The sequence below is a fragment of the Lissotriton helveticus genome, chromosome 4_2, assembly GCF_964261635.1.
Source record: "Lissotriton helveticus chromosome 4_2, aLisHel1.1, whole genome shotgun sequence".
Taxonomy (NCBI): Eukaryota; Metazoa; Chordata; class Amphibia; order Caudata; family Salamandridae; genus Lissotriton; species Lissotriton helveticus.
In genome coordinates this window covers 150,639,612-150,664,609 of record NC_136064.1, presented here as the reverse complement: position 1 = coordinate 150,664,609, position 24,998 = coordinate 150,639,612, and positions in this window count along the sequence as shown.

The window sequence follows — 24,998 nt, the reverse complement described above, 5'->3', positions numbered from 1 at the left end:
ACACTCGTATTCCGCAGCCTGTGCAATTGTGGTTGGTACAATGGTGGATGGTGATTTCAAGTCCGATGTCGTGCATACACAGATATTAGGGGACTGTACCGACCAGCTAGCAGAACTACGTGCTCTGATGCTTGCATTGGAGTACGCAGATCCCGGTGTGACTACTCTTATTGTGAGTGATTCTTACTGCTGTGTACAGTCTTTCAATGACAATCTATCCTTCTGGACTCAAAATGATTATCGTGACTCCAAAGGTCGCACAATAAAACATAAAATGATCTGGGTTCGAGTGGCAGAGCTAAAAGAACGTCTCCCGCTCGTTTTTGTAATTCATACTCTGGGTCATCAGCGCGTGGGAGTTCACGCTATTGGCAACTGACTCACAGACGAGGCTGCAAAGGCAGCAGTAGCAATATTTGCCGTGGCAGCGGTTACACATTCCAAAAGTAAGATTGATGATGACATCTTGGCAGCTATTGCCGCTACTGAGAAGGGGGGTAATTATCCTAAGCGTTTCCCTTCTAAGTACAATTATCACTTAAGTCCCGATAAAGTTCCTTGTGTGAGAATTAACAACGTTGGTGACAGACTGATTCCCAACGCGGACCAAAGACAGGCATTGATTATAGCAGCCCATGCCGGGATGGCTTTGGCGCATGCCGGCGTATCAGCTCTTCTACAGCAACGATATTGGTGGCAGGGTTTGTACAAACAGACATGTGATTTTGTCCTTCAATGTGGCATTTGTCAGCAAATTAAACATCCTTCTGCTGCACGCCTGCCCCAAACTCAGTTGTACATATCTAATAAGCCACTTGCGTGTGTTTATTTGGATCGCTGCGGTCATTTCTCCTCTGATACTACGTATAAGTACATCTTAGTAGCAGTTGACTCTTGCACGCGCTTTATGTGGGTGTGGCCTCAAAGGATCGCTGATGCCAGAACGAGCAGATTTGCGTGTCTTTGTGGGAATTTTTGCATGTGGTACCTTTCATTTGGACCAGGGTCCAGCGTTTGCCTCTAAGGCGTACAAGGATGCCATAGGTTCATTGGGGGTCCAAGTCAAATTTTTCTCTACATACAGGCTCAAGGGCAATAGTGTTGTGGAGCAGATGAACCGTGATTTAAAGCAATCACTGACAGCGAAGGTGTTAGGTGCTGGCAGAAAATGGCTCACCCACCTGAATAGCGCACAATGTGCACTTAATCTCCCTAGAAGGTCTCTGGGTGGGTGGACCCCATACGTAATGCTCTTTGGCATCAAGATGTTTGTTCCGGACCTTGACGGTCTAGACATGGCGGCGGGAGCCACATCCTTTGACGTAGACGAACATTCTAATGTTTTTGCAGAACCTACAAAAGACCAGAGAGAGTCTTGCAAAGGAACACTTGCCCTCCACGTCTGAAGCTGTGTTGCAGATTCCGGTAGTCGGATGGCTACCCCAAGTTGGAGAACTTGTCCGAGAGAAGAACGACAACAAAAAAGAATTTGGTCCTTCCTATCGAACTCCAGTTGCCGTGCATGGTGTGTGGGGTACAAGAACAGTCATTTTACCTCTTCTTCCTGGGCGAAAGGGGAACAGGTACATCTCAATTGACCATGTCAAACCACACAGGGTGGCCGATACTGTATAGTATGACGCCTGTGGTTTCGTGTCCTGCAATGATGCGACACTCTGTTTTGGCCCCGGATCTTGCCATCGAGCCTGATGTTGCCATTGAAATGAGTCCACTTACAAATCCTTTAGTGAATCTACCTACTGGTGATCCTCTTGATGACACTGAATATACTTACCCAACTGACTTATCTATGCTTGATTTGGAGACCTGTGTGGCTAATCAATCCCGTTTTTCATTTGACACTGGCTCATTTTTTAATCCCACCTTGGATTTACATGTGGCTGGTGCTGATTGCAATTTTTTTGTTCATGTCCTTAAGATTTGTGCTATAATTTTTTCGTTTTATCAAAGGACACTGTGTTGAAGAAAGAATTTTGGCTCCCCATTCCTCTTCGCACATCATGAAGGGGGACCAGACATTTGTGAATGTAACTGCTTGGCCCATTTTAGATGGGATTGTATGGGATGCTGTAAAGTTCCAGATTCATGGTCCCACAGAGGTTATTAATGTTCCCAATGTGCTCCGTGTTTCTATGGGGGATGTGGTTGAACAAAATATTCGCTCTGATGATTGGGATGTAAAAGCTGTTTAAGCTTTGTTTACTGATTTGAAATATTATGCTGCCTTCGATGCTGAAGACTAATATTTAGAGCTTGCGAATTATGGTGATTTGTATTGTTACTAGCATTTTGGCAATCACTTTCTGCATAAGACAGGCTCATTTAGAAGCATGGTTAATTTTACACAGTGGGAACATTGTCCCGCAACAGTGGAAGGCAGCTCCAAAACGCTTTTGAAAAAGTTTTCCTATTTTACTGATTTTGATCAATCCAACCCTAATGTATTTTGTTTTAAATTGACTGGAGAGTCATTTTCCAAGGTTAGACTTACCCACACAAAATTACTTTATTCAAAGTCCTTTATTGACCAGTTGGCTGTTGGGGGCTATGAACTGTGGAGAGATACTATTGATCCTAAATCTGTTTGGGGTTCTCAAAGTTGGCAAGTGGAAGGCACTGAGGCTTTGCATCGTGCATGTCTCATCCCAAACCATATGTTGGTTCTGAATGATACTATTTCACTGACCACATGCTTTATAATGGCTACTTCTAAAAAATTGAATGCTCCTTCATTTCCTGATTTGGGTGAATTCCCCAGTTAGAATAATTTACCAGTACTCCCCTGAGTGAATTACAGTCACTGTTTAGTAATTCCCCTTTTAATTTTTCCAGCCTTCACCACGAAGGCTGGTTACTGTGGCAGAAAAGTGCAGATTTCTGCCAGCACTGATTTCTGCGTCTGACTCCTGGCTATAAGGCGGTTAGAATTGATCCCCGTTTTCAAACTCACCATTCAGTCACCACATATTCTGTAGGCAAATTGTGCCAGAGTTGGCTCAGACATTCATCCTGAGCGTCGGTTAAGTCACATTTGTCTAAACTCACTGAAACTGTTGATTTAAATGATTTTGTGAAAGGCCCTGTCAGTGGCAGATTGAAAAGATGGATATATGCTGCTTACAATGAAGTCTGGAAACTGTCTCAAATTGAAGCTGCTTCTAGGCTTAGAGCTATAGATCAAGCCAATTTAGAAAAAGTGCTTGCAGTTGTAGATAAAAGCATTAACACACTTTCTTCCCGAAATTACACTTTAGATAATATTATGTCATCTGTGGTTGTTATTGTACAAGAAGATGTTGCAGTGTTGTATCATGGGCAAAATCCATTGCGTTCTGTTATGCAGTTTGCCTGGACTTTGCAAACGTTGAAGAATGGTTGCATCCCATGGGATTACATGAACACAAGCTTGTTATTTCTGCCTTTTAATTTGACTTTCAAACAACAATTTATGTCAATGAAAGATGCTACGTTCTCCCTATTGCATATTGAAAAATTAGACCTGTTGCCTTTTTCTGTAGCAGAGGCAAATTCGGCTGTTTGGCTTATCCACGGGTAAATAACCTTACTGTTCTCTCTTTTCAAATTTGAGAATTGCATGAAACACTATGCTATAGGCAGATTTTAGCCCCTGGGTGGAGCGTATCTTCATGAAGTTTGGAGTCTCCCCTTCACTTACAGATGTTTGAGGGATGGTAAAGAAGTGTTTTTAAATGGCGAAGATTGCACCACGACACCAGATCATTCATTAACATGCAGAAATCTTCAATTGCACGGCTCGTGTAATGTGCTTGCACCAAATTTAGCGTGTGTTTTGAAAGGCACCCCAGTCGCGGCCATTACACCAACTTTCACACTGCTTGCTAATGGTAGGTATTTATTATTAAATAATGAAGAGGGATGCATGCCGGTATTGCTTACATTGTTACCGTTTCCCAGCGTGTTACTTGTGGCAAGAATGTTTTATTCCCTCCTCTGCAGGGCAGGCTTGATGCTTCCATCTGGCCCGCGATTCCGACCTTGAAAGCATCGTTCAACAAGATGAGCAGAATAAGAGAGCTATTGTCCCAAAAGGAAGTTCCCCTTATATCTGCGCGTGAGACATTCGTCCTTCATGTTGCAAATACTCGTACTGAAGTAAATGCCTTATTAAACACGGACCTGCCCTTGCACTTCGGTGCTTTGATCCACACAATCTTAAATGCCTCGTCGACTAAAGTAGTATGCTTTGGCCTTGTTACCTCATTTCAGGCTATATTCGGTGTGATCCCTGCATACTTTTGTTCGATTTTTTCGAGCGTCTTTGGAGGTTTCCCATTGATCCTGGCTTTGGGCGCTGGCATTCTGCTTTTATTTTGTTCATTACAGAATGGATGCACAGTTTATGCCCCACGACGTACAGTCCCGGCTGTCCCACCTGCGTGACCGGATGCTGGAGAACTTTTGAGAACTTTTGCGACTCTAAGTGTGGCATATAGTTTGTCCTTCTGGTTCTCTTTCTTCACTTGCGTGCAGCCTGTTTTTCATTGCCTGGATTGTGAATTTGAATGGGCCCTGGAGTTGTGCCTCTGCAACACGGTGTCTCCTGATCTGGATTTTAATCTACTAATGAGTCCCTTAGTTGCTCATGAACTAGACTGTTCTGGTTCCGGGATTACGGCCTGCACAGTGGCACACGGGGTTCTAGGCAATTGGAACATTTGGACTTCGGCCAATGACTTTCTGGATCTCAGTTCTCTTGAAATAAGCCTGAGTTGTACTCTGAAGATGCTAGAGGCTCCGGCAATCGAGGGACATGTATGTTCTTTCCCCATGCTTAATTGGATGGCTGTAATGTTCATGGATGAAAACAAAGACTTCTAGTTGGAAGCAGTTGCGACATTTGGTGCTTACACGATGTTGGACTGAAGTAGGGATTTTTTTTGCTTCATAGACATGTGTTGAACTCTTGAATGTTTTTAATTTTTTGTCTTGATTTTTCCTTACATATTTGTGGTCTTTTCACACACCATGGCCGCGTGTGTTTGTATTCACTGGTTTGGATTTTGGAACTTTCGTTCCTAAATTTCAAGTTTGGCAAAACTTTTGAACTTGGTTCTGTCTCCCTCGAACTTGAACTCTGCGTTCTATGATGTTTGCCCTGAGTGCTGTGTGTTCCCCGAACATGGGGGGGGGGGTGTAGTGTGGTTGCTGGGCCTCTTTCTATGTGCATGTTAAGTTAGCATGGCTTATTAGAAGTTTAAACACCATTTTTCTTTTTTGCTGGTTTTTGCGCACAACACTGCTTAGCTGTTTTTGTTGAGTTAGCTTTCACGAAGGTCTGTACATGAGAAAAGGCTTGTTTTTCGACATCTCTAGACATACATCGTGTCCCCAGTCTGTACTGTGAGTGCTGAGCCGACAAGGTTATCATAACGTTCAAGCCTGTTTATCGGCATGTCCATGTAACACATTCTAGACACAACAATTTGGCAGCTGCAAGCCGAGTAGGATTCTGGTGGCTTTATCATAGCACACTTGCCAGAATTGAGCACACTTTGAAGATTCCAGGCATGCAGAGAGACTAACCTGTCCTGATGTAATTTACACTTACTGAGCGGACAAGTAAATGGGTCCCCCTAAGCGAGCTCTAAAGACTTTCTATAGTTTTATAATACATAGTTCCTAAATAGGGAGGGTGCTTTAAATAGGTGCTGTAATCACCTGTTTGCAATATCATTGTATTATGATTCCTCCTTTTGTATTTTATGGAATTGTAACCATGCTGACCGTATTATTCTTAATAATATGTCTGCTTATGTTGATTAAGCATGGGCGGATTTTGCGAATTGGCAATCCGCGAAATTGCGTATTTACGGATTCGCAATCCGCTAAATCCGCGAACTCTCGCGAATTAGCGGATTTTTTTTTGTGTTCGCAAGGATTTCTGCCAGTTCGCGAGGATTTTGTACCAGTTCGCAAACACGAACTTACTTTTCGGGTAGCAACGGTCGCGAACATGTTGTTTCTACATCTGGTTCATCACAGCACCCTCTGTTTCACAACTGCCACCCTCTGTTTCACCACTGCCACCCTCTGGCTCACCCATGCCACCCTCTGGCTCACCCATGCCACCCTCTAGTTCATCACTGTAGATTATGGGTGGAAAAGCACACCTGCCCTGCCTCAACTGACATAAATTAATTAGGGGCTGATTAATGTGTTACTGAATTTGAACTTCCTGGCTGGAACCTGCTTCCTTATCTGTAATTGCTTTCTCTGAGCCTGCTGTGAGGGTCAGAGCAGGGTCATAGAATAGTTGCAAGTAGGCAACTGAACTCTGAAGGGGCCCCTCAGGAAGCACTACAGGGAATGGTTACTAATGATAAGAATGAACTTTTGCACCTGCTGAGTGCTTTCAGTTTAGCAAAAATCCAAATATCCAGCAGCATCCACAAAAAGTAATCCCTCCAGGCACTACAGGGAATGGTTACTAATGATAAGATTGAACTTTTGCACCTGCTGAGTGCTTCCAGGTCAAGATCCAAATCAAAGTGACCAGCACATGAAGAAAGCACTGAGAGGAGCCTGCTGGACAGGAACAGGAAGTTGGAGACTGTGGGGCACTTCCTTCCTCCCACCCCCCCCCCCCAAATGGACTCCTTTAAAAAAAAAAGTGCAGGCAAATGTCAACCTGAGGAGTTATTCTGATAAAAATCATAATTTTCAAGTTTTATGCTGCCTGCTGATAGATTTCTTGTGCGAAATTGCAAATTTTGCAATCTCGCAATTGCGAGATTGTCGCTGCCCGCCGCATCTACGTTTTCGCAAGTGTTTACTCCCGCGAAATTGTATAGTATTCTTGTTGGCAAGTGCGACCAAGCAAAAAAATCCGCTTCACACGGATTTACGAATTTTCGGTAAGTTCGCGAGAGTTCGCGGATTGCGAATTTACCGAAAATCCGCAAAATCCGCAAAATCCGCGAGCGGAACGGATTTTACGCCCATGCTTAATGTTGATTAAAATACTGCATTTGAGATCACGTTGTTAAAAGAAACGTTTTAACTTTACTGTGTCTCTATTTTACTCCTGTTGTGGACTGGTATGAACGTATAACAAAAGAGTGTTCTCACTTCCCACCATTCCTGAGATGATCCTAAGTTGCATGTTCTCAGTTGTCTAATCATTGTTTTCTTTGCTACAGGACGAAGTGCTAATGTGACACTGATTGCTAGTCTGGTAGGAGATTTTGGCTACTAAGGTGAGTTTTGGCACACCCTAATGCACTGAGGTCCTGAGTCTCTGTGCACAGTTCTGTGTTTGAGCAGAATCCCTGTTACAGTGTAATCCTAATTCTAGATAGGTAGGCAGGAGCCCCATCTAAACGTACACAGCGCCTCTTTAAATAGCCAGCCATAGGTTACATATTTCCAATTGCTGCAGAATAGGTGTGTTCACGAGATGTCAGGGCATATATATGTGTCACCTAGACTGTGATTCACAGCCACTGCCTAAGCGACCTACAAATCCAGACGCCTGATAAAGGAGCCAGACTGAATTCAACCATCCTTTAGGAAAGATAATAACGATGAAATTAAGTAAACCCGACATTGTGGGGAAGGCCCCACCTTCCATTAACACTTTAATTCTGGATCAGTCAGCTGATATTTGTAAGATCGTAGATAAAATAGACAAACTAAATAAAACTGTAGGGGTGATATGTATCAACAAACTATTTTGCATTTCCTAAATAGCGATTTTTAAGGAATCGCTATTTAGGAATTGCAAAATGGTATGTATGAAAATAATCGCGATTTTTTAGCGATTCCTTAATCTTCCTTATTTGCGAATTCGCATTTTGCGAATTCGCAATTAAGGAATAATTTCCAATGCATTGCTATGGGCCAGGAGGCCCATAGGAATGATTGCGAAATAATTCTCAAATTGCGAATGCGCAATTTGCTGATTGCAATTTGAGATTTATTGCAAGGGTGCAGGGGTGTCTCAAAGACACCCTGCTGCACCCCTGAAATGTACATGTGTGTGCATATGGCGCACATACATGCCCTATGGGCATGTGTGTGCATCACATGCCACCTTAAAAAATGCCAAAATATGCATTTTTTGAAGAATTCGCAAGTTACCATCAACTAAAAGTTGGTGGTAATTTGCGAATTCTTAACCATAATTCGCAAATCAAAATAGCTACATGCATAGCATTTAAGGACTCGCAAAATAGCGATTCCCTAAATGATATGGCAAAATAAGGAATCGCACAACTTTGCAATTCCTTATTTTGGGAATGTTTCATACATCCCAAAACATGCAAAACGGCCGTTTGCGAGTCGCAAAGGCCAAAATTCTGCGAATTTCGGCCTTTGCGATTCAAAAACGGCTTGATACATATGGCCCTAAGTGACATGTTAATAAATGTAATGGTCAGAGTGGGCGCAATGGAGCACTTATTAAAAAAACAAATTAGTTGCTCAATATCCCCCCCCCCCAGCTAGTTATGATATACCTTCATCTAGGAACCTGATGTCTCAGAACATAGACCAATTGTCATGTGCAGTCCCACAAGAAATGGTTGACTCCAACCGATTAACAAACTTAGATCAGCAGGCTATGTGCCTAAACCCTTCTCTCTTTTCTATTAAGAACCCAGCAAATTGTACTGCTGACTCCAACTTGAGGGCTTCAACCTTGTTCAATATAAGGGCAAATCAGCAGCCGGTTTCTATGCCTCAATCAAAACCCCATACAGACGTATGTACACTTGACTTACCCCCGGCAGCTACACCTTATACTAGAGTTTTGATTAACATTCCAGTTCTTATGACACAGATAGGTGGGCCATGGGCGGCCTTGGGAATTTTTTTTTGTTGGGCCCAAAAACAGGCTTAACAGAGGCTTTATTTGCCAAATTCAAAATGGCAAGAAAGGTTACCTGAGTTGGTAGCAACCATAAATCTCTGTCCGGAGACTCCGTAGTACTGACATTACGTTCTCCACTCTACTGGGAATCCTTTCCAGAACTGGTAACTTACATACAACGCATACAGGTATTAACATTCTGCCTTGGGTATTTTTACCAACCACATTGTGTTACTCAATCAATGATACAGAACAGGGGTTTCCAGGCCATTCCTCCTGGGCTCTATAGCATTCCGGTATTTACCCGTTCTCACATTTTACCTACTCTCGAAGATATAGATTGACTGACTGCCACTAGTGCCCGTGGTGTCCAAACAGCTGGTCCAAATGTGTCTGCTTTTCTTGAAGCATCCTTTACACCTATAAATAAGTCAGCTACCTTGCCTTGCTAATTTATACTTCTGAAAGTACTCAGGACACACCGACCCAGACAGCCCAACAAACTAAAACTGTTTGCTAAGTTATGGCCACAACTCAGGGGAAAGCTGCTAAGAACAGGCCCCTGTAACATATTATTTAGGAATGTCGCTGGTTTGTGAACTAAAGCCAGTGGTCCTTTGTGGCTAAATTTTGTTGAAGATTTTCCCATACTGTGTTTACAAGAAACCTGGTTTGCGAATTTGCTGCATATTAATGGATCCAAAACATTCCACACACCAGCTGTAATTACATCTTACGGAAGAAGCAAGGGAGGTCTGTTTACTTACCTATCCAATCAAGTCAACATCAATAAGATTACACTCAAGATCTCGGCCACTTACTACCAGACCGTACTGTTGCATGTGGATAAAAAGTATTGTGTTGCTTTGCTAAACTTTTGTAATAACATTCCTTAAGAGCTGATCAAGGGCATGTTAGACAAACTCGAGAAGGATCTGTCTAACCTACAGAATGATATGGCTAAAGATATGTGTGTTTTTTGAGGTGGGGACTTTAATCATGTTTTGTGCCAACACGGTACGGGGGGTACTTGTGGCTTAGCCCTTAAAAAAGGTGCAAACTCTGATCACTTTCCACACACAACGTCTGGGGACCTATAGAATTCAATTATGTTCTTTTTAGATTTAGGGTTTGCAAATAAATTGTGTACCCCCACAGTCACATTTAGCTGTACCTATAAAGGCAGAGGGAGTGGTTCTATTATTGATTTCATTTTGCTCTCAAATCGCCATTCGAGTAGGGTGACAAATTTAAAAATCCACTATAACGCAATGAGCTACCATTTCCCCATGAGTGTTACCTTTCACTTACCAAGTAGTGTGCTAAATAAGGGGGCATATCAGAGCATCTTGCACTTACTATTGCCCTTAATAGAATCAGTGGGTACTCCCTGAGCTGGCCTAAAGGAGATCAGATCGAGTTCACTAAAATACTTCTAATTAAATGTAATCTGAATTTCCTAGTATGTCTTAATGTGTCTGCTTCCCACATGGATGTTTTGAACTCATATGGCTCTATTTCCACAGAGATTAAGCAGAGTTTAACTGTGGAAATGAAAAAGAGCCAGCCCAAGAGGCTGTTGTGGGTTGACTCCAAATGGACAAGAGCCTATTTAAATAAAAAAAATGTTAAACCGAATAGAAATCAGCTGGAAATAAATATGGCTAGAAGTGCCTATAGATACGCGCTAAAAGGACGTAAGGAGTCTTTAAGAGGTGAATCATGGCGGGCTCTGCATGAAGCATCTCTATGCAGAGACAACACTAGCTTTTGGAAGGCAGTTAATGCACCTTTTTCTACCGTCTGGAGATCTCCCAGCAACTGAAATAGCTATCATTGAGGAAAAATGGGTGCATCACTTTACCACATTACATAATGATGTGGAGCAGCCTTTGCGCTCAGTGGAAACTAAACCTTCCCCAGAGAGTGAATTTTGTAATATATTTCCATTGCATATACACTTCTCACTAGATGAAGTGACCTGCGCCATAAATGCTAGTGCAGGGGGAAACGCCCCTGGCCCAGACGGAGTCCCTGTTGACGTGTATAAGTCAAATCTTCTGCGTTGGGGCCTGCTATTAACTTTGGTCTTAACAACTTCTTGCCACTATCGCTTGATTCTACCGTTGGTCCAAATCGCTTTTGATCCCGATATTTAAAAAGGGCGATCATATTATCCCTACATGTTACCGCCCAATCTCCCTTTTGGTCTCTTTCATTAAAGTAACAGACTGTGTTAATTAAAGATATTGCAGACATGGGCGGGAGATACAGGCGCCATCTCTAATCTCCAATACTGCTTTCGTCAGGGCGTAGGGACATTCAAACAGGGCTTAAATGTAAGCGTTTTGCTAGGTAAATATACGCAGGCTAAGCAAGGGATGTTATTTCTGGCATCAGTGGACCTCAGCTCCGCGTTTGATTGCGTGAGACATGATAGACGTTGGAGCATTCTTTTTTTTTTTATTGTCCTCATATATGCCACCAGATGGAATTACTCTAGATGGAAACTCTCAAATCTACCAGCACAATACCTAACTGTGCGCCCTGGAGTATTTTATGCTTAGCTTTCGAGAAGTCTCCCAGAGGTAGGCTTTCTACTAGTCCAACTCCCCTGTTCGATGTCATTGTACCTTGTTCCGGGGAGGACCAGACCACAAACCCCTGGCATAATCATTGGACTTTTATTGTCTAACTGTCCGACCATTTTGTCAACGGAGCCCAGATCTTTGCCGCATCCTCTCCCCCACACAGCAGATCTATTTTGCTTATGGCCATGATATTTTTTAGGCAGTCTGCAAATCTAGAGGGGGTTGGGGATTTCCATTCTCTGCAAAACTCCTTCCTGGCGATGACAATCACATAGAATATAAACTGAGTGATACTGTTTCTGATGTCATATTCCTCTAACAAACCCATAAGGATCAGTCTAGGACTACATGTGACTGGTCTAGACAGCACCTCCTCTAGAAAGGTACAGACCAATATCCAGTAGTTTTTAATTTCTGTGCAATCTACAAAAATGTGTAGGTCATCTGCCGCTGGATATTTACATCTAGGACATGTAGTCCTCCCGATATTTTTGACAGTCTTGAAGGAGTCCAATAGACCCTGTATGCCGTGTAAAGATGATTTCTTCTGAGATTGGCAGGTTTTATTGTTTTTTGAGATATTATGAATGAGTCTATCCAAACCTCCAGTTGTTTTTCCGTACCATCTCCCATTATATCACCCCAAAGTTCCGAGATTTCTTCCTCCTGTTTGTCCCTTGCCCCTATTAGTATATTATACCATGCAGAAACCTCGCCTTTCCATCCTTCTTGTCTATTGGCTAATTCTAGGAATTCACATCCCTCTATTTCTGGCTCCCAATTTTGACTTCCCCACCAAGATGATAATTGATAATATTTGAACCTTGTGAGGGATCTTCCAGTCATGTTAGATATGGATTCCCAATCTAGGAGTTCTAGATTAACCTGCCGGTCTCCCCATCGAATAACACCTTCCTCTCTCAAGGGGAAAGAGAGACGATCTAATAGACATTCTGGTGTTCCGGGGGAGTCTCAGATTGGTGCCAGGGAGTTATAGTAAGGAATTTTCCAGATTTTACAAACTGCTTGCCACAGTTTAAGGGCTGTTAGTAGAATTTTTAGGCGGAATTGTTTGTAAAATGTTTGGGCGCCAAATTTAAACGAAAAAAATTCAAGACCCTTAGGGAGGTCGGATAGCAATGCTTGAAACAAACGACCATATGATGACGAAACTAGCTTGTTAGCCAGGAGTCTAAAGTTTTTTAACTGAAATGCGTAGCAGTAGAAAAGCAGGTCTGGGAGGGCAAGGCCACCTATTTTTAACTCCCTCCTCAACTTTCTCCAAGCAATTCTTGGTGACTTGGTGGCCCAAATAAATGAGCCAATCTTTCCCTGAAGGCTTGAGATGTCTTTATTTTGAAATGTCAGTGGAATACTATTGAATAGGAAAGTCACTTGGGCAATACTACCATTTTAATTAAATTGACTCTACCATATATACTGAGAGGTAAACCAGTCCATCTTTGAAGGAGTTTAGTTATCTCTTTAACCACTATCTGCCAACTAATTTTGGGTATGTCTAGCAGTTTTTGAGTGATATAGATAACTAGCTACCTGATCTTTGTTTTTATATCTGGTATGGGGGACAGGAATATTCCAACTCATTATGTCTGTTTTGTTCTTATTGATGCTATATCCTGAGACTGCTCCATATTCCTCTGCTAATTTAAATAGCTTCGGAATAGCCTCTAATGGATTGATGGTATATAGCAACAAATCATCAGCATACAATGCAGTCTTTAACTCCAGCCCACCCATTTTAAAGGGGATAATTGTTGGATCTGATTGTAACACTGCCCCAAAAGGCTCAATATACAAATTGAAGAGGAGAGGAGGCAGTGGACAACCCTGCCTCGTCCCTCTTCATATCTCAAACCAGTCCGTCAGGCACCCATTAATTAAAACTTTTGCTCGTGGGTTCCCATACAGGTTTTTAACAGCCTGAATAAAGGGTGATGGAAAGCCAAACCGTGTTAGGGTGTCCCAAAGAAACACCCAATTAACTTGATCAAAAGCCTTCACGGCATCTATTGCCACAATGGTAAGTGGCAGTCCCTTTTCTTCTGCAAAATCAATTGCTCCAATGACCTGAAAGGTCAACTCGTTTAATTGTCGCCCCCGAATAAAACCCCTTTGATCAGGATGGATAATAGTTTTAATGACTTTGGATAGTCTCTCAGCCAGAATCCCCGAAAATATTTTAAGGTCAGAATTTAAAAGAGAGATAGGTCTATATGACTCTATTTTCATTGGGTCTTTGTTAGGTTTGGCTATTAGAGTGATATTTGCCTCAAACCAAGAGGGTGGAATAACCCCTCCTTGCTGATAGATATTGTTGAAGTGGTACAACAAATATGGAAGGATCACTTCCTCATTATCTTTATAGATCTCCGTTGGTAGGCCATCTGGGCCTGGGGCTTTATTCCTGCTCATCTTTTTTAACTGTACCCTAATTTTCCCCTCATTGATGTCCCCCGACAGGGTCTTTTTGTCTTCCTCATTCAATTGGGGTAGTACCCTTTGGTTCCACCACTTCTCCAAATCTTCTGTTCCAACCTTAATGTTTTCCCGGTATAACTCTTCCATGAAACCCCTTGCTTCATCCCTGATCTCTTCGTCTTTAGTCAGATGATCTCCCGAGGTTCTTTGGGACAAGGTGTTGATATTATTTCTAGTCCTGTCAGATCTGGCCTTCCACGCTAAAAGTGCCCCACACTTCTCTCCATATTCGAAGTTTTTTTAATTTACTAGTCTCCCATCTGTCATGGATCAGTTTATCAGCTTTAGCTTTAAGACTCAGCTGCAGCTCTAGAAGCTCCTTTTCTAATTCTGGAATCTTCTCTCTTTCCTCTGAAGCTGCACACTGAAGTTCCTGCTCTTTCTTCTTAATAGAGTCCAAATCATTAATTTCTCTATCTTTTATCTCTTTTCTTTTTTGTCTCATATGGTGTCCCAATAAACCTCTAAGAAAGGCCTTGAATGACTCCCAAACAGTTTGTTCTGTGGATTAACCCACGTTGAATAAGAAGTACTCTGTTATGCTGCTCTTGATTTTAACTCCAATATTATCATCTAGAAGGATAGTTCTATCAAGGGTCCACCTTCGTTCCGTGGCTATATTTTTAAAATTAATGCTTAGTTGTACTACTGAATGATCGGAAAGGCCCACTGGGATATGGATGACTGAAGTTAAAACTGGCTCAAAGGAATGATCTACCAAAAATAAATCAATTCTTTAGAATTGTTTGTATTTCTTACTGTAAAAGGAATATTCTCTTAGGTTACCATTCTTAGTTCTCCAACCGTCTAGCAAGTTATGTTCTTTCATTATGTTCTTAAGAACTGAAAGAGACCTTTTGGGCGAGATATATTTTGCTTTGGATGTGCGGTCTAATTGAGTATCTAAAATAAGATTGAAGTCCCCTCCAAGAATGAGAGGTGCTTTGCTAAGAATTAAAACCCTCGCAAGTTTACGAAGAAAGATTTCATTATCCTCATTTGGGCCATAAATCACTGCAAGTGTATATGGTGAACTAGCGATCTTGAGCTCTACTACCAGCCACCTCCCTGACTGGTCTGTATCCCAGCTCTGTACTTTAATTCCCTTGTTTGCTCTAGTGATTATTGCAACTCCTCTAGATGTTCCCTTTTGCTTTGAGCATAAAATGTCCTGTACCCAACGCCTTTTCTCAAAGACCTTCTTACACTCCTTCTTCTCCAGATGGGTCTCCTGCAGTAGATATATACTAGCCTCTAGATTCTTTAGAAAGTTGCATACCATCTGTTGTTTCCTAAAGCTTCCTATTCCATTGAGATTCCAAGAAATGATCTTACTACTTGTGTAAGGATTTACCGCCATAACCAGATATTACCCTCCCAGCTTATCTCCAGGGAAAAAAGCATTGTCTGAATGTCTATATAAGTATTTATATGTTTGTATTTGTCTGTGCATTTATATATTTGAGTTTCTGTGATCAAATGAGGACTTTTTCCTTTTTTTCCCCTCCCCCCCCGTTCCCTCCCCCGAGGAACCCTCCCTTCCTCTTGGGCATTGTCTTGCCCCTATGAAGCTCTCCGTCTTTCAGGACCCTATCTATGCTATCCCTTACCCCTACTGACTATTATCGGTGTGAAGTAGTGTAAAAAAAAAAATCATTTCATTTCTCTCTTTCCCCTTCCTACTCCTTTCTTCCTTTTTTCCCCCCTTTTTCTTTCTTTTTTGTTTCCCCTTTTTTTCTTTGTTTTCCCTTTTATAAGTGAAGTGTGCAAAACCCCCCTTTTTATATTTTCATTTTTTACTTAATGTAGTTGATCTATGCCTCGGGTTACTAAATTAATTAGTTTTTTTTTTGTTACCATAAGTGCCTGATCAATAGATACAAGTAGATGTTAGGTTAAGTAGGCTCCGTATTTGAAGCTAGATACTTCCAACAAAACCTACTCCCTCATATTCCGTAACAACTCATCTGCCTCTTCTGGCTGGTTACAGGTGTACATTTTATTATTCCACATGACTTTAAGCAAGGCTGGAAACTTCATCTGTACTTTCGCTCCCAATGACCTAAGTTCCGGCATTCTTGAGCCCAATTCCCATTGTCTCTGAGCCGTTCTCCCTCCTATGTCTGAACTAATTTGGTATGGGTTGTCCCGATAATGAAGAGAGGCACTTGCTAAAGCTCTACTGAGTATCAGCTCTTTAACATTGTAGGTCTGGAAATAGACCAAAATTTTCCTGGGCCCCTTACGATCTTGGTGTAGTCTGAAAGGGTCTCTGTGTACTCTCTGTATCTCTGCTTCTAGGTCTATATCTAAGCGATCTTTCAGGACCCTCTCTCTAAGGAGTCTACAGACAAAGGCTTTAATGTCTCCTACCTCTTCCCCTTCTGGTATCTTTAGAATGCGGAGATTATTCCGTCTTGAGTGAGTCTCCAACCTTACCATGTCCATCATTAAAGCCTTATTTTGTTTCTTTAAGGCACTGACGTCCTCACTGTTTTCTGCCGTGGTAACTGAGAGGGTAGAGACCTTTTTTTCCAGAGTAACCGTCCGGGTCTCTATCCCTTCCAATGTAGTTTCAATAAGATCAAACCTATCATGTAGTCTTTTTTGATTTGCCTCGGAGATTTCGAATTTCTCCAGCAAGTCATGGCTCAGTGAATGAAATAAGAGCCCAATCTTATCGAGCTCCTGGGGGGGTGTAGAAAACTGGCCAGTATCCTTTTCTGGTCTAACACGGGATTTAGAAGCTGGGCAAATTGCGTTATTAAGGGTATCCGTGATCTCCGTGTGACTGCACGCTGCGACCTCTGATGTCTGTATACTTGCAGAGTCTTGATGGGATAGAGGGCTATCAGACAGACTATTAGTGTTGCTGCAAAGTTTTAGAGTGTCAGTGTCTGGGTTGACTGAGCCCACTAGGTCCTCTAACACCTCCTCGGCTTGTGTTTCAGCTAGAAGGGAATATCTGTTATCCAGGGCCAAAGCAGATAAAGAGGGAGGCTGAGTGATCTGAATAGACTGCTGGACCTCTTCCATATTAGCTCCCTCTTTTAAGGAATTCATTTTCTCAACCACTTTAAAATAACTTTTAAGAGAGGGAGTATTTTTTTGTGTTGAAATCTGCTGAGGCAGCTTACTACTTATCTCTTCTTAGAGCTCCACTTCCTCTTACTTTTGTGTGGTGTAAGAGGTGAGGGTCTCACCTTCTCGCCCAATGCAGCTGAGTCTAAAACCCCCTGCTGCTTTAATTCTTGTTTTGATGATGTAATATTCTGTATATTTTATGCTCTTGATACTGCATTCCTACCTATGTGTGTTCCTTGTGTTCTGTTACTATGATTCTTCAGAATGCTGTCGTGTTCACTGAGTGCATTCCATGTTGGAAGCACTCTGGCTTTGACCACGACATGACTAGATGGTTGTTCCTAATCTGCCAACTCAATAAACAACCTTTATTCTACAACTTTGCCTCCCGTGGATTTCTACATAATTTTACTGGCGACGATGCGTGCTCATGAAACGCCTACCCCAAATGAATGGTCTGAACTTCTCAATAGCCCAAGTACAGGCTAAGAGCTCCTTTTCTATCACGGAGTATTGAATTTCAGCTGATCTCAAAACTCTGGATGCAAAACTGATAGTTCTTTCAATCCCACACTCATTTTGCGTTAAAGTGGCACCAAGCCCAACACAACTTGCATCAACGGTCAAACAACACGACAAAGCAGGGTCAAATGGCTTAAGGACAGAATCAGATGTCAAAGATAGTTTGACTTCTTCAAAAGCTTTAACACATTCCTCACACCAAACAAACTTAACGCCCTTTTTCAAGAGGTTACTAATGGGACGTACAATGGTCGCGTAATGAGGAATGAACCTGGCGTAGTATTCACAAATACCAAGAAGGGACTTCACACCAGTTTTGTCAGACGGAATGGGAGCCTTAGAAATCGCGTCTAAGAGACCAGGTCTAGGTTTTATACCATCCTGTGTCAGAATATGACCAAGATACTCAACTTCGGTACACAAAAACTTACACTTTTCCATTTTCAAAACAACACCATGATCTTGGAACAAACTTAAAACATTATCAAGGACAGAATTGTGAGAGGGAACATCCTTGCCAAAAATCAACACATCGTCTTGAAAAACTATCACCCCTTTAACACTTTCCAAGATTTTGCTCATCACCCGCTGAAAAACCGATGCAGCCGAGGCTAAACCGAAAGGCATGCGTCGATACTGAAAGGTGCCCAAAGGAGAGATGAAAGCAGTCATATGACGGGACTCAGGATGTAGCTCGACCTGGTGGTAAGCACTGGCTAAATCTAGTTTGGTGAAAAACTTGGCACTTTTAGTAGCTGCAAATAGGTCATTAATGCGGGGAAGAGGGTGAGAATCAACCCAAATAACTTTGTTGACTGAGCGAAGGTCAACACAGACCCTAAGTTTGCCATCTCTTTTACGAGCTACGACTAGAGGCGAAAGCCAAAGAGAGGACTCTGCAGGTTCTATCACACCATTCTCACTAAGCATGGGCGGATTTTGCGGATTCGCAATCCGCGAATTTGCGGATTTGCGTAATCGCGGATTGCGAAAATACGCGAAATCTGCGAATTCTCGCAGATTTGCGTATTTTTTGGGGGTGTGTGTGTTCGCACGGGTTTCTGCAAGTTCGCGAGGGTTTTGTACAATTTCGCAAATTGCGAACTTACTTGTCGGGTCGCCAGTTTTGCGAACTTGTTGTTTCTAGGTGCCCAGCCTGTTTGCTAAGATTTTTTCATCACTGCCACCCTCTGTCACCACTGGCACTCTCTTTGGTCACCCATGCCACCCTCTGGCTCACCCATGTCACCCTCTGTGTCATCACATCACCCTCTAGTTCACCAGTGTACATTATTGGGGCAAAGCAAAGCACTGCCATCCTCTGTCAACACTGGCACTCTGGTTCACCCATGCCACCCTCTGGCTGGCACACCCATGCCACCCTCAGTGTCATCACAACACCTTCTGATTGACCACTGAGTGAACAAACACCTGCTAAGTGCTTTAAGTTTTGCAAACAACAACACCTGCCCTGCCCCAACTGACATTAATGAAGGCTGGCACCTGCTTGTCTGCTCCCTTTCCTTTTTGTTGCAAATGCAATGTAAATAATTTTTTTTAACAGGATGCAATGGCATACTTGTAACTATTCTGTGACTGTCAGAGCAGGGTCACACAATAGTTGCAAGTAGGCAACCGGATTCTGGAGGGCCCCTTCAGGAAGCACTACAGGTAAATGGTTACAAATGATGAGCTCGAACTTTTGCACCTGCTCGTTCGTTTTGCTTTTGCAAAACTCGTTTTTCTGTAATTTCGCCCTATTCGCGGGGCGCGTCGTAGTGCGAACTGGCCCGTGGAGGCCGCGAACTCGTGCGAGTTACCTCAAGGTTGAGTATGGGCGCCGCCATTTTGTTTGCGTGACGTATTTCCGTTTCCGCCCGCTATGTGTAATCTCGCGCGACTCGCGCCTTGCGAATACAAGTTCGCACGAGTTCGCAAAAGAAATCGCGTGCGAACTTACTTACGCGCACGTGATCGGGCCGCCATCTTGTTTTTCATTCATTCCTATGTGTCTGGGTATGGTGTTTCTATCCTCTGTATATCTCTGCCATCCTTTGCTTGTTTTAATATTTTGTTGATCTATTTAACTTATTTTCTATCCCTCTATTTTTCTAGATCTATGTTTTTGTGTTTTAGGCTACTTTTGTTTACTTTTGAACTACTTTTTTAAACTTTTATTTCCTTCTTCCCTACTCTTATTCTTTTTAATTTTTTCTCTTCTTTACTGCTAACACCTGCCCAGAACATGGTCAAGACAGCTGTCAAGCTGCCCAAGACGGGCACCGCAGCCCGTGCCCGGCTCCCGTGTGGTCGCTTGAGGGCGGAAATGGTGGTGCCCCGGGAGATCTTCAGCCCTGAGGAGGTGGGCGCACTTGTTTTTTATGTGCAGCGCCGTCTCCCCAGGACCATCGCGGCAGGCGGCAGGATCGCTGCTGGTTACACCAACAGCCAGGAGCGACGGAAGCGGTGGGGGCAGGTGTGCCAGGCCCTTTTTAAGATCACGGGGGTCCAGCGCACCTACAATCAAGTCACCCACCGCTGGACCGACATCCTGGACCGAGAGCGTGACCTGCTAGACGTGCTGGGAGTGGAGGTCCCCGGGCTTGGTGAGTAGTAGTAGCAATTTTTTCATTACTCACTACTCTGTTTTTTCTCCTGCTCTATGTGGCTGTGTTATATTGCAAATGTTTGCTTTAACTTTTTTACAAAGAGCAATAATGCTGCTGGTGATTACATTGATAGGAGAGGTAAATTACTATTTCAAAATCTTCTGTGCATTTCAGGTGCACTGTTCTCCTTCTCTGTGCCGGTGCCACTGCTTATTTGTTTTCTATTTTGTGTTCATTTAATTGGGCTGAGTAATGTATGAGTGTATTTTACAGAACTGCGTAATGCTAGACACAAAGGGGCAGATTTACAAGCCCCTTGTTCCACGTTTACACTGCCTTACCTGACGCACAGCGACGTAAACGTGGCGCATCCCTGCGAGTCATGTACAACGTGATGCATCTAAGGAGATGCGCCACGTGAAGGCCTGGGCCTGCGCCACAATGGGTGCGTTCCCACGCAGGGGGGGGGTGGGGGGTGGGGGGTGCCGGTCAGGCAGATGTGTGCCTCGCAAAAGTGCCTGAGTGAAATCTACAAGATTTAACGCAGGCACTTCCGCGACGCTGCTATGTCAATTCTTTATGCCTGCTTGCTTGAAGCAGGCGTAAGGACTGATGCGGTATGTTGAGTATTATTGGGCAGCCCTGAGCACTGCTATAGTTGCATCGCGCCCGCGACGCGACTATAGAGATGCGCCCCTATTTCGTCACGAGATGCGTCACGCATCTGCCTACCCTTGCGCCAGGGTTTGCCGCATTGTAATAGCGGCGCATCTGCCGTGACGCAAGGTTAGTTTTGCGTTAAGCATTTGTTCTGGTGCACATCTGGAGGTGTCCAGCTCAGAACTCGTAAGTATGCCCCTAAGTGTCAGATTAGCAATTACCTGCGCATCCCTGCAAAGTGTGAGGCCCGCCAGCACCACCCATGGTGCGCCGTATTTACAATGCGGCACACCATGGTCCCAAAACGTCACCGAAGCGTTACGCATCGGTGCCGTAAAGGCGGCTCATTGATGGAGTTGCGTTGCAACGATGGCGCAGCTCCAGCAATGCTGCGTCAAGCCGTAAGTCTGCTTCATGCAGGCGCAGGGTTTCAGTGACGCATCATTGTCCTAAATGACTGATTGAAATTTTATATATTCCCCATAACCACTTTTAGCATGCGTTCCTGCGCAGGAACGCCCTCCCTTGCGATGGAATGCTCCCTAATGGCGCAGGGCTTTAGAATGGGATGCATCTCCCATATGCGTCACGTTGTTAATATACGCCACACCATGGCGCCTCTCTTGTTGTGGCGCTGCGTCACAAAATTGACGCAAGAATGGAGCAAAAGAACTGCAAGGGGCTTGTAAATCTGCTCCTAGAGTAGAGGCTCAGGTGCAATCCTTCCTTTGTAGCCCTCTTTTTGGATGAAATAGTAGGTTCTTGTTCTTTCTAAATGTTTGATTTGGTTGACAAGGACATCGGCAAGCAGCAATCATCAATGTTTTCTGTTATTTCTTTCATGTTGTACGTCAGGTCCGCCCAGGGGCAAGCGGACCGAAAAATCGGATGCAGCAGTGGCTCCAAAGGAGGAGGATGCAGGCCAGGGCGGCGAGTGCTCCTTTGCTGGCCCCAGTAAGTTTTCATTTAAATATAGAGGACCTATTGTTGTCCAAGCATTCCTAATTTAATTGTTTCGAAATAGTGTTTAGATAGGAGCAAAATCAATAATCCTACTGTTGCAGGGACAATTCTCCACAAACCGAAATATGGACACCAAAGACCAGAGTAATAATATTTCAGAGTGGCGTGTTTGGCACACTGTATAAATAAACCTGGTAGTGTCAGCAGCACAGACTCCTCCTTGCAAAAATTGCAAAACTTTTCGCTCAGTCACTCTAGTCTGGACTCTCTGGAGGACTAAAAACCACAGAGTCAATTCAAGTTTAAAAGCTTTATTAAAAGTTTAAGTAAACACATATATTAAAATAAAGTTAGTTGGAATTGGAAAAGTGCTTGGTGCTGAGTTGATGAGTAATGGATTGGAACACATTTCTTGTGGTCGAGCCGAGCTTTCACCTGGTTTGAAGTTGATGTTCCTCTTGTCCTTAGAAGTCCAGTTTCTGTCTGTTCAGAGAAAAATAGTGTGTGTTAAAATTAAGCAAGCATTCAACAATTCTGACAAAAAAATTAAGCAAGACAACAGCTTTCCCTGGACTAGAGTAGACAGTCAATTAATTTTTCTGTTGTTTCACATTTTTTCATTCATAGACCAAATACTAGTGAGTGGTGTAATCTAACATTCTTAAATCTACTTTGTAGGTGGAACATCTGGTGGCGGGGCCAGCTCGGATGTGGTGGTCATCATTGACTCGGAGTCCAAGGCTCAATCTGGGGAGGAGGCGGCGCTAGAGGAGTCGGACCAAGAGCAAGAAGTACAGACTGTGAGGAAGGAGACGGTGGCGGTGGCGAGTACAGGTAAGCTGGATCATGGAGGTACTATCTGACTCTTAGATAGGATATGATGTGTATTCAGTGGTGGCCCAGTGACAAATTACAATATGGTAATTACAGCAGGCTGGGACCGACAGACAGATAGAGGCAGAGACAGAGAGAGAGGAAGACAGAAGGAGAGAGAGAGAGGGAGGGAGCCAGAGGGAGGGTGAGGGAGGGAGACAGAGAGAGAGAGACAGCGAGGTAGAGGGAGACAAAGGGAGACAGAAAGAGGGAGACAGAGAGAGAGAGAGAGAGAGAGGGAAACAGACATATCGCCTGGGCCTGGTGCAGATGATACGGTTGCTGGTGTGGTTAACGGCTCAGAGGAAAAATCACTCACTTCTGCCAGATCTCTTTCATATGAAAGAGCACCAAACCAAGGATACAAGTGAGTTGTGGGAAGGGAAATGGTGATTCAAGCGCCCCCCCTTGCCCCTCCCTGCGGACGCCCATGATACTGGCCTGAATAGTTTTGTACTGCCCTGGCTAGTTGCTAGTTGTACTGTGACACAACTTCCTGCTGAATCATTTTGTGTTAATCATATTCTTAAAGAGCATTGGTTACAGATGATGTCTTTCTTTCTTCATATAGTTGGCAATACTAAAACCTCCAAACCAACGAGGAGTATGCTGGCTGTACTGGCCCAGCAACGGAGGCTGGAAGCAACTGTTGCCGAATATCGGCGACTGGTGGAACTGGAGGGGGACGACACGCACTCCAATGCATCAAACCTAACATCATCTACATCCTCCTCTGTTACCCCACGTTCTGCCGGTAAGCACAGTGCTCCAGCGAACCGGAGCCGTGCCGGAAGACGCCACCGCCGAGCAGCAAAAGTTGCACCTCGCAGCACTGTTAAAGGTCGCTTGCGCCGTGCACTCCGCAGAGTGTCCGACCTAGAGGCGGAGGTCCAGAAATGGAACAAATATCAGAATGTGGTGGAGGGCCTCCGCCTAGATCAAGCCATCCTCCAAGAGAAGTATGATGCCCTGGCCCTAAAGCATGATGCCCTGGAGGCCAAACTTAACAGCTTGCATCCCTAGAGTGTCCCTTGCCCCTTTTTTTGAGACTTTTGGGGGGTGGGAATTGGGAGTTGGGTTTTTTGGGGACTTTTGAGGACTATTTATTTGTTGGGGTTAGGGAGGGTCTTGCGGGAGATTATTTTGTTAGGGATATAAATATACTTTTTCAAACTTTATCTGAGCATACCTGTTTTTTTACTACTTTTGAGCTGGGTGGGTGGTGGTTTTGCTGTAATTTCATTTAACTGAACACTGTCATCGTGTTGGTTCACGTGCAATAGGCCAAATGTTTTCCAAAGTAAATGCCTGTCACAGAGTTTGTTAATTCAAGAGCCCTAGGACTTTGCTGCTAGTACCACTGTCACTCTCTCGCCTCTCCGAATACTCCATTATACTACCTCCCATCCAAACGCTTATCTTACCTGTAATTTGTGTTTGAGGGCTGGCTCCACCTGGAATTCACAGAGTCCTAAAGCGTTCTGCAGCAGGGCCACAACTGGAGTTTCCCGGCGTGGATTTTCTGCAAATCAAAAGCAATCAACATTAGAAATGTGGCAGCGGTGCTCACACAACCCTAAAATCTAGAAGCCCCACAGACAGCACCCCTGAGACAGGCAAGCGAGCAATAATAACGCCTACATGTTCAAGTGCAATAGGCCAAATGTTTTCCTAAGTAAATGCCTGTCACAGAGTTTGATAATTCTTGAGCCCTAGGACTTTGCTGCTAGTACCACTGTCACTCTCTCGCCTCTCCGAATACTCCATTATACTACCTCCCATCCAAACGCTTATCTTACCTGTAATTTGTGTTTGAGGGCTGGCTCCACCTGGAATTCACAGTGGGGGACTCATCAACGTTAAGTAAGTTTCTTCATTGTGCAGAATCCAGGCATCAGCATTATGGGTAATGGATAGGGTGAGTCTGGAGGAGGAGGAGGACTCAGGATAGACGACCAGGACTGAGTTCTTGTCAACTAACTGTTGTGAACCTGAGGAATGCTGCGGCATCAAAATCAAGACAGTTCTGTTGCTGGGCTTGTTGTTTTATTGGTTGATTACAGTTTTGTTGGGAATGTGATGAAGCACTTGCTAAAGAAAGACAGACACACAGGAATAAAAGTGAATAAGGAGGACTATTTACAATTAATGAATGATTGAGTCATTTTCAGAACTCGCTGTCAGGGAAGCAGAACTCGTCCTCATACTCTGCTAAATCATCAGTCGGGGTTACTTCTGGTAACTGAGGAGAACTTTCCTCAGGTAGGGCGGTGTCCTCTTCTTCCTGCGTGCATTCTCGTACTCTGTAATCTGGTGGTATGAAGT